Source organism: Rutidosis leptorrhynchoides, chromosome 4 (assembly GCF_046630445.1).
Source record: "Rutidosis leptorrhynchoides isolate AG116_Rl617_1_P2 chromosome 4, CSIRO_AGI_Rlap_v1, whole genome shotgun sequence".
In the NCBI taxonomy this organism is placed as follows: domain Eukaryota; kingdom Viridiplantae; phylum Streptophyta; class Magnoliopsida; order Asterales; family Asteraceae; genus Rutidosis; species Rutidosis leptorrhynchoides.
Genome location: NC_092336.1, coordinates 332,919,878 through 332,931,619, shown reverse-complemented (window position 1 = coordinate 332,931,619; position 11,742 = coordinate 332,919,878). Strand labels below are relative to the sequence as shown.

Genomic DNA, 11,742 nt, shown 5'->3' with positions numbered 1-11,742 from the left:
GACGGTCAAACGTTGTGTAAAACTCATTTCAAAAACATAAGTCTCAACAATTTGGATTGCTTATCATGTTGGTAAGGTTTAATTTATGTAAATATTAATCTTATAAGTATAGAATGATCGAAAAAGTGCGGGTCGTTACATTACCTCCCCGTTAAATAAATTTCGTCCCGAAATTTTAAAATTGTACCTATTTTGCGTCATCGAGAAACAAGTGTGGATACTTTTGTTTCATCTGATCCTCTCGTTCCCAAGTAAACTCGGGACCTCTTCTAGCATTCCAACGAACCTTAACAATCGGTATGTTGCTCTGTTTGAGCTGTTTAACTTCACGGTCCATGATTTCGATTGGTTCTTCGACGAATTGTAGTTTCTCGTCGATATGAATTTCTTCAAGAGGAATAGTGAGGTCTTCCTTTGCAAGACACTTCTTAAGGTTTGAGACGTGAAAGGTATTATGTACCCCAGCGAGTTGTTGCGGTAACTCAAGTCGATAAGCTACCGGTCCAATGCGTTCGATGATCTTGAACGGGCCTACATATCTTGGGTTCAGTTTACCCCTTTTTCCAAAACGTATCACACCTTTCCAAGGTGACACCTTTAGCATAACCATGTCACCGATCTGAAACTCTAATGGTTTCCTTCGGACATCGGCGTAGCTCTTTTGGTGACTACGGGCTGTTTTCAATCTCTCCTTGATTTGTACTATCTTCTCAGTCGTTTCGTGTATGATCTCGGGACCAGTTAAATGTCGATCTCCTACTTCATTCCAACAGATAGGAGATCTACACTTCCTTCCATACAATGCTTCGAATGGTGCAGCTCCAATGCTCGCATGATAACTATTATTATATGAGAATTCTGCTAACGGTAAATACTTATCCCATCCGTTTCCAAAATCGATCACACATGCCCTGAGCATATCTTCAAGAGTCTGAATTGTTCTTTCACTCTGCCCGTCCGTTTGCGGATGATATGCGGTACTCATATCTAAACGAGTTCCTAGTGCCTCCTGTAGTGCTTGCCAGAACTTTGAGGTAAATCTACTATCACGATCAGATATAATGGAAATAGGTATTCCATGCCTTGAAACAACTTCCTTTATATACAATCGTAATAGTTTCTCCATTCTATCCGTTTCCTTTATAGGCAAGAAATGTGCAGACTTGGTGAGACGATCAACAATCACCCAAATGGTGTCGTAACCCCAGGCAGTCTTTGGTAACTTCGTGATGAAATCCATGGTAATACCATCCCATTTCCATTCTGGGATTTCTGGTTGTTGAAGTAACCCTGACGGCTTTTGGTGTTCTGCTTTAACCTTGGAACAAGTTAAACACTCCCCAACATATGTTGCAACGTCTGTCTTCAAATTAGGCCACCAATAACGTGTCTTAAGATCTTGATACATCTTTCCAACTCCAGGATGTATCGAGTATCTTGTCTTATGTGCCTCGTTCAATATCAACTTCCTTAATCCACCCAACTTCGGTACCCAAATACGATTTGCAAAATATCGAATTCCATCTTCCCGCATAACGAGTTGCTTCTCATACTTCTTCATTATTTCATTTCCTATATTTTCTTTAGTAAGTGCTTCTCGTTGAACTTCTTTGATTTGTGAGTTGAGATTCATGCGAATTTTTATGTTCATCGCTCGTACTCGAATTGGTTCTCGTTCCTTTCTGCTTAGAGAGTCGGCCACCACGTTCGCTTTCCCGGGATGATAACGAATTTCACAATCATAGTCATTTATTAACTCAACCCACCTACGTTGCCTCATGTTCAGCTGTTTTTGATCGAAAATATGTTGAAGGCTTTTATGATCAGTAAACACAGTGCATTTAACCCCATACAAGTAGTGTCTCCATATCTTCAATGCAAACACGACTGCTCCCAGTTCTAGATCATGCGTCGTATAATTCCGCTCGTGAATCTTTAATTTTCGGGATGCGTATGCAATAACTTTCTTCCGTTGCATAAGAACGCAACCAAAACCTTGTCGCGAAGCGTCACAATATATTTCAAAATCATCGTTCCCTTCTGGTAACGATAAAATAGGCGCCGTAGTTAACTTCTTCTTTAGTAATTGAAATGCACTCTCCTGCTCAGAAGTCCATTCATATTTCTTCCCTTTTTGTGTTAACGCTGTCAACGGCTTAGCTATTCGGGAAAAATCTTGAATAAACCTTCTATAATAACCGGCTAAACCCAAAAATTGGCGTATCTGCGTTGGTGTCTTAGGAGTCTCCCATTTTTCAATGGCTTCAATTTTTGCTGGATCAACCTGAATTCCTTTGCTACTAACAACGTGGCCAAGAAATTGCACTTCTTTCAACCAGAAAGCACATTTAGAAAATTTAGCATATAGTTGTTCTTTTCTTAACAACTCTAATATCAACCTTAAATGCTGCTCATGCTCTTGCTCACTCTTGGAATAGATAAGAATATCATCAATGAAAACGATAACAAAATTATCTAAATATGGACTACAAACTCGATTCATGAGGTCCATGAATACAGCTGGCGCATTTGTCAACCCAAACGGCATGACCAAAAATTCGTAATGACCATAACGTGTTCGAAAAGCAGTTTTCGGTATATCTTCTTCTTTGACACGTAATTGATGATAACCCGATCTTAAGTCGATTTTCGAATAAACACATGATCCTTGGAGTTGATCAAATAAGTCGTCAATTCTCGGTAGTGGATACCGATTCTTGATAGTTAACTTATTTAATTCACGATAATCTATACACATTCGGAAAGATCCGTCTTTCTTCTTGACGAATAAAATTGGAGCTCCCCACGGTGATGTACTTGGTCGTATGAATCCACGATCCAGTAATTCTTTTAACTGACTCTGAAGTTCTTTTAACTCGGACGGTGCAAGTCTATATGGAGCACGGGCAACCGGTGCAGCTCCTGGTACAAGATCTATTTGAAATTCTACAGATCTAAATGGAGGTAATCCCGGCAACTCTTCCGGAAATACTTCAGGAAAATCTCTTGCCACAGGCACGTCATTGATGCACTTCTCTTTTTCTTTCTTTTCGACTTTATTAACATGTGCTAAGATAGCATAGCACCCTTTCTTCAAGTACTTTTGAGCTTTCAAATAACTAATGAGTTTTAGCTTTGAGTTACCCTTCTCTCCATAAATCATTACTGGCGTTTTATCCTTACGAGGAATGCGAATTGCCTTCTTGGCACACACAACTTCAGCTCCTATTTTGGACATCCAGTCCATGCCGACTATTACATAAAAACTTCCTAATTCTACGGGTATTAAGTCAATTTTAAACGTTTCTCCGGCTAAATTTATTTTACAATCACGGCAAATTTTATCGGCTTTAATTAGTTTACCATTAGCTAACTCAATCATGTACTTAGCATCTAGAGGTAATGATGAACAATTCAATTTAGCGTGAAAGTCTCTACACACGTAACTTCTATCAGCACCAGTATCAAATATAATAGATGCGGATAAGTTATTAATGGTAAACGTACCCGTAACAAGCTCCGGGTCTTCACACACCTCTCTAGCATTAATAACAAATGCTCTCCCTCGTGCAGGTCCGATATTCTTCTCTGGATTCGGGCACTGGCTCTTATAGTGACCTTGTTTTCCACACCCATAACAAGTAATGGTAGCCAAAGCAGTTCTATTTACATTGGTGGCAGGAGTCTTGGTACCATTTGTATTTGTAACGAGAGCCCTACAATCTTCAGCAAGATGACCCTTTCGATTACATTTGTTGCATACCACATTACAGTAGCCAGAGTGATGTTTGTGGCATCGGTTGCATAAAGGATTTTGTCCTTTGTAACCAAAGCTTGAACCACTACCTGCACCTTGCGTGGTTTCTTGTTTCTTAAAAGATTGTTGTTGGTTACCTCGATCATAATTTCCATTCCACTTTCTTTTGTTACCTGATACCTTCACATCAGTATTGGATGCTTTCTTATCCATGATGACCTGATCCATTAGCTCGTTTGCCATGGTTATAGCTTCATAAATTGTCTTAGGTTTCGATGCTGTAACATTTGCCTTGACCTTTTTGGGCAAACCATCTTTGTACATTTCAATCTTCCGTTCTTCGGTTGGAACCAATTCAGGACATAGCAAAACTAATTCCATGAATCGCTGATTGTAGTTGGTGATTTCAGTACCAACAACCTTCAGGCTTCGTAATTCATCTTCCAACTTTCTAACCTCGTTCCTTGGACAATACTCGTTGATTAACATTATTTTGAATTCTTCCCATGGAGTATCATAAGCTACATCTCCTCCTACAGCCTTCACATAATTTTTCCACCACGTGAGTGCACTATCTTGTAAAGTGCACGATGCATACTTGGTCATGTCCTTTTCAACACAACCACTGATTTTAAACACAGTCTCCATCTTTTCTATCCACCGGGTTAAACCGATCGGTCCTTCTGTTCCACTGAATGATGAGGGCTTGCAAGCTTGAAAAGTTTTGTAAGTGCACCCCACACGAGGATTTGGGTTAACTGCAGCACCTCTTGCAGCCTCGACCCATAACATTCTGTCGTTCACTCGCTGATTGATGAGTTCCTGGATTTCTTGTTCCGTCATTCGGTTCAATCGCGCCATATTCTTCTATAAGAATGAAAAGAAAATAATTATTCACATGGAATATTATAGATGTAGTGTATATTTACAGTACATTATAGCTTATTAATAATATGAACCAGGTATTATTATAAAAGCCTTTTCTTCTTATTAGCGTTTTATAATTATATCTAGGGTAGTACCTACCCGTTAATGTCCATACTTAATAGCTTAGTACAGAATCAATTACTACCATCTAAATAATACTTAACCATGGAAAATTATTGCATTTCACACTTCACTATTTTACATATGCTTATCTTACATCGAACATTAAGCAAACCACACTAATAATATTATACAAAACATTATATGATCCCATGGTTTAATACGGCAGCGCATCGTTTGGTCTATTTTCTAGGACGTTTAGGTTCAAAGAATCGCTTAACGCTTATCCTGGCTGTCTGCCTATATTTTGGCTGTGGGACTGAAGAACTGGATGCCGGGATAGAACGAATAGGAATAGCGGGAATAGGGGTGGTAGTGTCTAGTGGAGTTGGTGCCACATCATCCTTACTAAACTCGGGATTTGAATTTTCTAATTCATTAGCCTTTCGTTTCTTTCCTAGTTCGAACTCGTCTTTTGTAATTTCCTGTATTTCTTCCTCGGGTTCACTTTCCTCCTCGGGTTCACTTTCCTCCTCGGGTTCACTTTCCTCCTCGGGTTCACTTTCCGGGTTCTCTATAGTCGGTTCATCCGGAATTTGTGAGTCTTCCCCAAAGATATTATTTTCGTCATCGGATAGGTTAATGACTGGAACACCATCTGAAGATTCTGGTTCGGAGTCGCTGAACGTGATGACAAGTTTTGAGCCCGACATCTATCACACAACAACTAACCCATTAGTACTACATAATATTTACATATAAATTTTAACCAACAATGATAAGCAATGGTTTTTAAATCAGACCCGGTCAAAGTCCAGACTTACTAATGTATCCTAACAACTTATCAGTTAGACACACTAATGCAAACCTGGTTCGCTAAGACCACCGCTCTGATACCACATGTCATAACCCGTCCTTAACCATAAGAACGTGTTAGATAACGTATGATTTCATTGCGAGGTATTGACCTCTATATGCGACATTTTAAAAGAGAAACTGCATATATTATACATTACAAACCATAACCATTATTTTTGTTACAAACTTTAGACAATAAAAAGATGATTATCGTTTAGCGATAATCTTCGACTTACAAACTTTACATATAATGATAACAACACGATTTCGAGCATATTTTACAACACAAATCCTTGGATATGCAGTTTTATTTTTGACACAAATATGCGTACGCAAGATCCTGCTCAAAATCAACATAATGCAGCGGAAGCTTTAGTAATCACCTGAGAATAGACATGTTTTAAAAGGTCAACATAAAGTTGGTGAAATATAGGTTTAATGCCGGCAGCAATATATATATATATAGACCACAAGATTTCGTATATAAACAGTTTAATAAAAATATTCTAAGTGGTTGAGCACTTGGTAACCATACTTAACATTTAATCACGTCGCATATTCCCTTTATTATGAAATCTTACTACACCGTACCAAGTGTAGTCACGAAACGAAGTACTGTGCAACCGTTGAATACTGGTCGTCCAGTCCGGTTGGGGTTGTCAGGCCCGATAGATCTATCAACAGGATTCGCGTTTACAATACCGCTGTAAATAACAGTTACCAAGCTACAGGGAAGTATGCCAGTGGTACAACTCAACGTAGAATATATTTTTCAGTTACTTGTGTCCATAACGTAAAACATAAAATACATGTATTCTCATCCCGAAATATTTAGAGTTTAAAAGTGGGACTATATACTCACTTTCGTCTTGAAGATATATATATAATTTGACTTGGTCTCCGGTTGATATCACGAACCTATCCATATATAATATATCAATACCTTTTCTTTTTAAACAAACGTCACATATATATACTTGTTATACTTTTAATACTTTGAATAATTCCTTAGTCCGTAGTTAGCAGTTTGTTGTTAGTAATTCAATTTTAATGGTTCATTTTTAGATGTTTAATATACCCGCAATGAAATAAATAAAACCCCCAACGAAATAAATAAAACCCCATCGTATATGTATTGGTCGAGATTAATCTTGACCCACGGTACCGGTGTTGTCAAATGACGTGTTGCGTACATAAAGTACCGGTGTTGTCAAATGACGTGTTGCGTACAATCATGAGATCTTATGATTAATCTTCTCGTGTTGTTTACGGGTGATCCTGAACCATATAAAATTGAATTATAAGTACATATATATAAAATATCATGTTAACTTAAAAAGATGTGATTTATTTAATTTTTCCCAATTATTTTCGTGGCTAAACTAGTCTTGGATATCCGATTTTGTTTCGGTCATAGTTTCTTCGTTACAACTCCGTTTTCGTTGATTCAACTTGCCATCTCCTTGGATCGAGTCCCTCTTTAAGACTATGAACTGTAAATACCTTAGTTTGTATTCAAAATCACACGGCATAGGTCAAACTTTAGTGAAACTTATGAAGTTAATCATTTTCCATCATGTAAACAACCTTAAATAATTATTTTTCTAAAAATACTTATACTTTGAGTTAAATCATGAAATTTTTATGTGTTATCATATTCATAGTAAAAATCATTTTTACAGAAAATAAACCTCCAATTCAAAGTTTAAGATGGTTTTTAATTATCCAACCCAAAACAGCCCCCGGTGGCACTCCGACGTCGTAAAAACAGTTTTTAAGATAATCTTTGAAAAACCAAGTTATACCTTGTTAAATTAGCATATATTTAAGTTATATTACAGGTCTTGGAGTATTTTAAAAGTTAAGTTAGAAGGATCTATTTAGTTTGCAAACAAGTTTGAAAACATTCAAACTATGTTCTTGTTGTTAAAATTTTATACCACAAAATAAGATAGCTATATATATATGAATCGAATAAGGTTATGAACATAGATTCTACCTCAAGTTCCTTGGACAAGGTTGTTGTAAAAGAGGAGTAAGAACCTAGAACCAAAAGGGTGATAGAAGTGGATGAAAGATTGGAAGTAAGTTGGTGTTCTTGGAAGGATTTCTTGAAGTGTTTTTGTAAGGTTTTCTTATGAGGTTTAAGTGTTGTTTTTGAAGCTAAATGATGGGGAAAATGCTTGGAGATGATCAAGTATGAAGTTAAGAGTATTTTGAGAGAGAAATGGAAGTGTAAGTATGAGAAAATGGGGTGAAGAAATGGTGTGCATGCATAAAAACGTTTTTAGGTTATAAAGGAAAAAAAAGATACCTAACTTTGTTTTCTTGCTAAATAATTCATGCTACTTGACAAATGGTTGGTTCCACATGTTTCTTAATCATTTAAGGCTGCTAAGGAGCAGATTTTTATTGGTATATACCAATAGTAAATACATCTAGAAGCTGCGTATGATACAGGTACATATACCCTAGGTATACGTATAGAAATCTTTGAGAAAACGGAACGAGGACTCAAATATAGTTATCTTTTGTAAATATACTTATATTGTTTTATGTATTTAAGTCTTTAAAAGTGATTAAATACATTACTTATACGATATATGTATAAACATTATAGGTCATAAGTATTTAAGTCAAATAACGTTACGTATGGTTATCGTTTTGAAAACTTAAGTTAGTAGTTTCAAAATATACTTATAACTTATTGTTATTAATACAAAATGAGATATTAAAACATCCTTAAATCATGTTAAATCTGTATATATACATATATATACACAAACGTATAATTATCATATATTGTATAGTTCGTGATATCATCGGTCAAACTAGACGGTCAAACGTTGTGTAAAACTCATTTCAAAAACATAAGTCTCAACAATTTGGATTGCTTATCATGTTGGTAAGGTTTAGTTTATGTAAATATTAATCTTATAAGTATAGAATGATCGAAAAAGTGCGGGTCGTTACATTGGTGGTGTCTAAGAAAGACAATTATACACGGACTTTGTTGTTGGATTTTCCGAATAGTCTCCAATTATATTGGAACCAAAAGGATCTTGCCTATACATAGTTGATTTGGCCACTTAGGTGCGTAGTAATCTGTAAGAAGTCCTATCAATTAGAATATCCGAAAAGGTTAGCGACTGAATTTCAAGGATAATTGTATTAATTAAATTATCGATCCTTTTAGTTAATTAGTATTTTCTAAAAGTTACTTTTTAAGTTTTTTTAAAGAGAAAATCTAGAAAAATGGAACAACAAATTACCCTTGCTTCTATGCAAAAGTCATGCTTAGAGGAAAGAGGAGGACCAATCACCTTAGGAACCGAAGGAATTCCTAAAATCAAGGATTTTCGACTGACGATCCAAACTCTCACTTAAATAAATTTATCAGTCTGGTTGACTCTTTTAAGAAGGAATAAAATGAGAAAAACATTATGAAACTTCATCTTTTTCAATATTCTCTGTCTACACGCGCTTTAACATGGTTTGATGAGCTTAACCCGAAATTCAATACATTCATGGGAGGAACTAGCCGCCAAGTTTTCAAACAAATTTTATCCACCATCCCTGCAAACCTGTTTAAGAAATGACATCACAAACTTTTCTCAAAAATAAAATGATTCATTGTGTCTAGCATGGAATAGAGTAAAGGTGATGCTTAAAAGATGTCCGAATCATTCATTAAGTCAGGCAGACATAAACTGCACGCTTTACAAGTGTTTGACCAAGGATGATAAGTCTCTCCTAGACATGGCCTCGTAAGGTAATTTCATGTCACGAACAGCAGACGAAGCATGGAATCTCTTAGAAACAATAGCTGCGCAACAGGAAGATTGGAGCAATTAAGCTACTGAGAAGGATGACATCTTCACTCATACGGTAAAAATGCTGGCAACTAGGTTACCAGATCTCACCCTCACTCTTCAAATTTTACCAATTCCTAAACGAGTTTAAGAAGATGTGGAATGTAATTTTACAGATTCTCTCTAATACCGAGTCTGTTCTTACCTTATCGAGTCTCACTCAATCTATCACATCTTCAATTCTCACTATGATATAACCTATCATTTGGTATCAGAGCGTCCAGGGAGCGATATTACATTACTATATCGATCAACGATTGAAGATTACAGAATCTAATCACACTCGGTTAGATTGAATCACATTCGGTATCATCGAAAGTGATAATCTATCGTTCAGATTCTTGTGATAAGTTCAGCGAAGGTTAATTAGGTGTATTAGAAAGAGTTTTGATCATCATTACATCTTTACAACAATAATTATGGAGAATCATGTTGATTTTTAGAGTTCGTGGCTAAAATTCTCAATATTGATCAATTCAAGCTTGATTATGTGTTTAAGTGAAGGTTTGCGGATTCAGTTGAGTTCGTAAGGTGTATAATCACAAATTTGACGGTTCAATTTCTTCAATTCTTTAATTGTTGAAGATTTGATCTTCATTCGGTATTCTAAACTGCCATACCGAGTCTGCTTTAGAGTCAGAAATTCATCTTAAGTGTTGCAGATTGTGGTGTATTTATGGTTCTATCACATTCGGTTTGATCATTCACAGCTAATTCAAGTGGTTCTAGCAGTTATTCGATCAAATTTCTAAGTTTCATAGTTAGACTCGGTTTGTTAACTGTTACAGTTGACATTCGGTATCAATACACTCGGTTTCATTGATATTTTGTTTGTTACTAACTTGTTTTCTTATGCAGCAAGGTTACCGAGTCTGTTTCAAAGAGTTAAGCATTGAATAGGATTCTTTTGAGTTCAATTTTACAGAATTTGGCTACCAAGTCAGATTACAAAACCAGAATCTTAGTCATACTTAATATATTTTAGGGTTTAAGTTCTTTAAGGCTTCAAGTTTTTGTATTTACCAAATCTGGGTGTGATACTTTTCATTTTTATCAATTTCTAATACAGAAGCTGGTTTACCGAGTCTGCTACAGTACCAAACCAAATATCGAAACCGAGTCTGCTTCAGTACCAATACCGAATCTGACATTTTGTTTGATTTATTGATGCCGAATCTTGGTTTTGTAATATACCAAATCTTTACCGAATCTACCTCAATTCTTTATCAAAATGTCTACTCAAGATACTTTGATCATCAGATTAGATACTAGCCCTCTTGTCTTGTTTGATGGTAAGTATTACCAATGGCTGCATCGTATCACTCAGTACATAGACTACAAGGGTGAGAAGGCAAAACACATCTGGGCTTCTTTAAGAGATGGACCAATTGCTGAATTTCATCTAGAAACCGGTTTACCAATTCCAGTCTATGAACTTACTGGTGAGAGACATGAGTGTGCTCAGGGTGATATGGAAGCCAAGAATATCATCATGTAATCTATTCTGTATGAACTGTTTGAGAATGTTAATAGCAACACATCTGCTAAGGACATATGGGATGAGATAAGGAGACAACAAGAAGGATATGACATGACCAATGTCACTAAGCTGAATAAGACCCTAGGACTTTATGTAGATTTCAAAGAGGAACCTGATGAACTACTCAAGGATACCTACAGAAATTTTAATGGTGTTCTGACTGAGTTGAAAAAGTGCAAGATTATAAATGTGAATGTTGAGATCAACATGAAGTTTCTCAAAAAGCTCAATTCAGATTGGATTCCATATGGAACTATCATTCAATCTACCAAGGATATTGATAAGCTTAATATTCATGAGCTTGTTGGGGTTCTTATGCATTATTAACCAGTTGTAACTACCCTTCATGCGGAAAGAAAACAGTCTTCTCTTGGTGATCCACTTGCTCTCATTGCCAAGAAGAAAAGTAAATCTTACACCACTTCCAAGAGCTCATCAAAGAAAGCGCTTGTTGAAGATTCGCCTGATACTGAAGAAATTAATCTTTCAGATGTTGATGATTCTCACCGTGAGATAGTCAGGATGGCAAAAATGTTCACCAAATCTTTGAACAAGTATAAATTTAAAGGCAAAACAAACAACCAACGCAAGAATTCAGCTTCTTCCTCATACTACAAGAAACCTCAACCACAACAAATTGATGATTCCAAGAAGGAAGATTCCACCTGTTTCAGTTGTGGCAAAGCTGGCCATTTCTCTCGTGATTCTAAAATGCCAAAGCAGAAGGA

At 36.3% G+C, this 11,742-nt stretch overlaps 1 non-coding gene across 1 annotated transcript; it reads right to left on the bottom strand.

The window, feature by feature from the left end:
* Nucleotides 1–9,187: 9,187 nt before the first annotated feature.
* LOC139846258 (small nucleolar RNA R71) lies at nucleotides 9,188–9,294 on the bottom strand. The gene has a single exon (XR_011758985.1). It is a non-coding gene; the product is annotated as a small nucleolar RNA R71 (small nucleolar RNA).
* Nucleotides 9,295–11,742: the final 2,448 nt, after the last annotated feature.